This window comes from Meleagris gallopavo, chromosome 2 (assembly GCF_000146605.3).
Source record: "Meleagris gallopavo isolate NT-WF06-2002-E0010 breed Aviagen turkey brand Nicholas breeding stock chromosome 2, Turkey_5.1, whole genome shotgun sequence".
Lineage (NCBI taxonomy): Eukaryota > Metazoa > Chordata > Aves > Galliformes > Phasianidae > Meleagris > Meleagris gallopavo.
In genome coordinates, this window is record NC_015012.2 from 99,499,379 (window position 1) to 99,505,215 (window position 5,837).

Sequence of the window (5,837 nt, forward strand, 5' to 3'; positions counted from 1 at the left end):
GTGGCTTTCCCTTTCGCTCCAGCCCAGCAGCACCCGCCCCTGGGGCATCGGGGACAGAGCGCGTCCACGCCCTGCTCTATGTTTGGCAGCACCCGCCGGCGCTGATCTTACCTACGGATGACATTTTATCTGCGGCACTTAGAGATTTATTATTGCTTTAACATTGGTTGGAGGAAGTTCGCGGTGAGAAAAAATACAAAATGCAGTAATAAGGATCAGGTTGGCCATGGTGCAGCGTGGGGTCCACTGTTCCACGCAGCTCTTAGGATTGGTCATTTAAACGATAGCGTTTGGTTTGTGTGTAGCGAGCTCAATGAGCTGTCATTCTGGCAGGTGGATTGGTCCTAAAAAACAGGATCCCGCACAGGGACACTTACATAACACGGCCTACTTATCTCTTGCGTACCGCTCGGAAATGCTTCCAGCCTATCTGAACTGCAGCAGCGCTCCCCGTGCTGATGGGTCGGAGGCGGCAGTGGGAAGGAAGCAGTTCTGCTGTCAGCTCAGTGCATCCACAGCCGCTGTTGGCAAGCGGTGACTCCACAGTGTCAGCACACAGCTCAGTTCAGAGGAGTTGGGATATTTTGAAGACAGACCTTAAACGTTGCCTCGGCCCCTTGCTGTTGCATAATCTTCAGCAAATCATTTGTTTTCTGCCTTTGTCCATCCCCAAAAGGAATAATTGTGGTGTTTTTTTTTAAACAGGGTTTCCTGATGCAAGGAGGCTTATGTGATTATACCATCTGTCCATCGTTCCCTAGTGATGCCCAGTTCCAGATGAATTTGGCAGAAGGATAAAGATCTCAAAGAGATTTAAATTCTCAAAACATTTAATGCCCATCACCAGCAGCCTGCAGGAAAAGCCCGTACTGCAAATGCAGTATATTAATCTGCTTGTTCTTGTGCTACATAATAGTGAGTGAATACTTCCTGGCTGCCTTCCTTCTCCAGTCAGCCCTATTGCCCATGGTCCCACCAAGCACAGGGGGTCTGGAAGCAGGAGGATCTTTGTGGAAGGTAGGCAATGGGCAGAGCTGACCCGAAAGGGGAAGAAGGGCTGTCATAAAACCATGACAGAGATGCATGGGGAGTACCTGAGAGTAGTTATTAGGAAGTCAGATAGGAAGAGAGGAGTTGGAGTTATTGTAAACAGTTGTTGTCAAATTGCAACATTCCATCAGAAGAGGGGTGGCCAGCAAGGACAGGGAGGTGATTGTGAGGCTTGATGTGGAGTACTGTGTTCAGGTCTGGAGCCCCCAGTACTAGAAAGACAGGGAGCTGTTGGAGAGGGTCCAGAGGAGAGCCACGAAGATGTTCAGGGGACTGGAGCTCCTCCTCTACAAAGACAGGCTAAGGGAGCTGGGCTTGTTCAGTCTAGAGAAAAGAAGGCTGTGGGTTGACCTCATTGCAGCCTTTCAGTACCTAAAGGGAACCTACAAACAGTAGGGGAATCAACTTTGAAAGGGTAGATAACAGCAGGACAAGGGGAAATGGTTTTAAGTTGAGGGAGGGAAGATTTAGATTGGATACTGGGGGAAGTTCTTTACTATGAGAGTGGTGAGGTGGTGGAACAGGCTGCCCAGGGAGGTTGTGGATGTCCTGTCCCTGGAGGTGTTCAAGGCCAGGTTGGATGGGGCCCTGGGCATCCTGGTCTAGTATTAAATGTGGAGGTTGGTGGCCCTGCATGTGGCAGGGGTTTGGAGATTCATGACCCTTGAGGTACCTTCCAACCTTGGCTATTCTGTGATTCTGTGCAACATCAAAGGCATAACAGACATCTGAACGAATCTGGATTTAGTGGCTCTGCTACTAATAGGTGTAGTTTGCTGACCGTACAAAGCTGGGAGGAGCAGCTGACACATCAAAAGGCTGTGCAGCCATTTACTGAAAGCTGGACAAGCTGCAGAGTTGGGCAGAGAAGAATCTGATGAACTTTAACAAGAGCAAGTGTAGGGCCCTGCACCTGGGAAGGAATAACCACATGTATCAGGTTAGGGGATGACTTCCTGGAGAGGAGCTCTACAGAGAAAGACCTGGGTGTCCTGGTGGGCAGCAGGTTGGCCATGAGACAGCAGTGTGCCCTTGAGGCCAAGAGGGCCAGTGATATCTGCATCATGAACAGTATGGCCAGTAGGTTGAGGGAGGTGATCCTCCTACTCTCCTCTGCCCTCATCTTAGATGAGGGCCACATCTGGAGTACTGTATTCAGTTGGGGTTCTTCACTTCAGAAAAGACAGGGTTCTCCTAGAAAAGGTCTAGCAGGGGACCACAGAGATTATTGAGGATCTGTAGCACAAGGAAAGGTTGAGAGACCTGGGACTGTTCAATCTGGAGAAGAGAAAGCTGAGAGGGGATCTCATAACTGTTTATAAATACCTGAAGTGCAGGCATCAAAAGAATGAGGCCAGACTCTTTTCATTGCCATGCAGTGACAGAACAGGAGACTATGGGCAGAAATTGGAACACAGGAAGTTCCATACAAATGCAAGGAAGAAATATTTTACAGGGAGGTGACAGAGCACTGGAATAAGCTGCCCAGAAAGGCTGTGGAGTTTTTTTCTCTGGAGATATTTAAGACCTATCTGGATACTTTCTGTGCAACCCATTGTAGGGAACCGGCTTTAGCGTCTGGGTTGTACTAGATGATCTCCAGAGATTCCTTCCAACCCCTATGATTCTGTGATTCTTTTCCCTGAGTTTTGATCCTGAACGTTTCCCTGCACTGTCTGTACTCAGAGCTGCTGCATTACACGCTACTGATAACCCCCTCTCCTTCCTGTAGTAAGATCAGGCAAATCCCTGCATGTCTGTCAGCATCCATCATGGGGGAAAAGCTGAAAAAGGGAGTTCAACCATAGAGCTGCATCTCGTCCCAGTCATTCCCACTGTCCTGCTCAGAGGCTTCAGCACCAGCCTGAGAAGGTGCTCTCTAATAAGATGCTACTCATGCATCTAGTCCTGGTTAAGTGCTGCAGTTGGTGAATTGCCTTTTCTTGAATGGTTTGTTCCTCCAACCCAAGGAAAAGAGTTATAGCTGAAGGACTGAAGACTCCTTTTAACCTTTGCAAGGCATCTGAAAATGTAAAAGATGATAACTTGGTTCTGGTCCCAAGCACTGCTGTTGAAGTGCTGCTGCTGAAAGCAATGCTATGCTAACGTAAATATTTAACTCTCAGAACCCGCATGGTATCTCTACATAGCACTCATCTGTGTGAACATATGCACTGAGCTGAGCTGTCTCTATTCTGCACTCCACTGCTCACTGCTGACATACCCTCCATTTCCTCCTTTGCTGGAGATTGTGAACTTCAGGCCTGACATGAAAGCCTTCCAGCTTCAGCACCTTATAAATGAAATCCTGACTTTCCAAACGCGGCATGTAGCTGCCTTATCTACATCTAAAAAATGTGGTAATGCCCATGGAGTTCCAATAAATAGCTATGTCTTGCTTTTACTGAATCTCCTGGGGAGTCTGAGAATAGGAATGGGTCCAAAATTGAATGACTTTGTGGTTTCTGAGCTAAACTCAAAAGGAAAGGAATTTTCTGCTATCACCCATTAATTTGTAAAGTTGTAGGGCATTTGTATTAAAACTGAAAAGATGTGTGTAACTCTTTTTGTGCCTACCTTTTTTTTTTATTATTTTTTTGTACATGCCTTGGGCTGTTAGAACCAGCAGTAAAAGTTCCCTTGTCTGAGCGCCATGTATTTTTCCAATATTAAAAGCAACCATTAAGTAAGGTTTATATGTTTCTTTTCAGGAAGGAGCTCAAAGTGTGTTATTAATGGAAAAAAAAAGCAAACCCACACTTCTATCTGGAAGGACGTGAAATATTTCCAAACATTTAACATACTGAGACCAGAAGTAAGGAAAAGATCACAATGGAAAGACCTTTTCTGCCTTTAAACTTGTCAGTCCTACTTCGTATTGTGCATGATTATGTCACAGACATTCAGTCTCTGGGGCCTCATTTAGTCATACCAGGGCCACTTCAAGCTGTGCCTCCTGTGATCCTTTTATGACTAATTGTGTACTAAGGCATTCATTTGCAACAGAAACATAAGTTGGATAGTGATTGACAGCTCATGTTCTGCTAAGGCTATCTATTCTATCTCCACTACCTTTTGCATGACTCATTCCAGTGTTCATGGGGCGGGTTATGTGACACCCAAACCCAGCCGTACAGAGGTTGGCAACAGTCACGGAAGGAGACTAATGCACTGCACACTTTGCTCATAAGAGGAAGGCAGAAATATATTTATTGATATAAAGCAGATATAATGTGGTAATTTGAACAATGGTGACAGCGACTTAACAAGATTTGAAACAGCCAGACATCCTTGGCCATTTGCTACACAGAGGGTGGGGGAGCATAATTAATCTAAGCGAAGCTGGTATGGCTTAAAAACAATAAATCACATACTGAGGATCTGTCAGCAAGATGTCATCACATCCCAGGTGAATCTCTGTGCAGTCATTGAGTAAACGTGAGTGGTATTCTTACTCAAGGGGAGATTCTGATGTGCAGCCAGCTGCTTGCAAGAACTCTCAAAGGGGTTCTCAGACTGCTTGCTATTTATGGGGTAAGATGATTTGTTGGTTCTGTCTGTCATCATGTGTCTGAGCACTGATGGTGAAACCCTGATTGTTATTAGTCCCAAGGACAAGGTCTTATGCACCTCATGGTATGCACTATGCAAGGAGTGCACTGTCATAACTACCCAACCTGGTTAGGTGACAACTCAGCGTAAGTACAGAGGTACTGTGGGTACTGATGTGTGGAGGTATAAGGCTCACTGACTGCTGATCCCTTTTCTCTAAGAAATCCTGTTTAATTATTGCAACGACAGTTTTGTTTCTCTTTTTATTGAGCTTTTCTATTCCTTAATCTTGTCAGGATGAAATCAGCAGCTAAACCATGTCCTTAGTTTTCTGGACATTTCTTCTCAGGGCTTACTACAAATTTTCCTAGTAAAGGATAACTTCTGTAGTATTCATACTGAATTCAGACTGAACTGATTTGCTAACTCTTCTGAGCTGAGGAACAAGTTGTGAGCTTACTTTCCCCCAAGGAAAACTAATCATGTAATTGCAAGCATTCAGAAACAAATCAAAGAGAATTCTGAAATTCAGAAAAATTTTATCTTTACCTGAGCATTAGCCAAAAAATATGGTAAAACAGCATCTTAGCTTCAGGACTGAATATTCCTGCCCCAGATAGGTGTTTGCTAGTGGAAGAATTAAGAAGGATTCAGTGACTTCTCTCACAACAATTGAGCAGGAGTCAATTAATCATAGAATTACAGAATAATCATAGAATCACAGAATCATAGAATCACAGAATGGCTTGGGTTGGAGGGGACCTCAGGGATCATCAAGCTCCAACCCCCCTGCCACATGCAGGGCCACCAACCTCCACATTTAATACCAGACCAGGATGCCCAGAACCCCATCCAATCCAGCCTTGAACAGCTCCAGGGACGGGGCATCCACAGCCTCTCTGGGCAGCTGTTCCAGCACCTCACCACTCTCATACTAAAGAACTTCCCCCAGTATCCAACCTAAATCTCCCCTCCCTCAACTTAAAACCATTTCCCTTTGTCCTGCCATTATCTACCCATGTAAAAAAAGGTGGAATAAGACAAGAATGTAGTCTTGCTGAAAGTCCATGGTTAAAAAAAAAAAGGTACACAAGCTGTAATAAAATAATTATATTAATGCTTTTTCAGCTAATTTAGGAAAGAAACTAATAAAATCATACTGATGGATTAAAAGTGAAACCAAACAAAACAGCAGTACAACTACCACCAATGAAAACAACAGCAATAGTAATGGA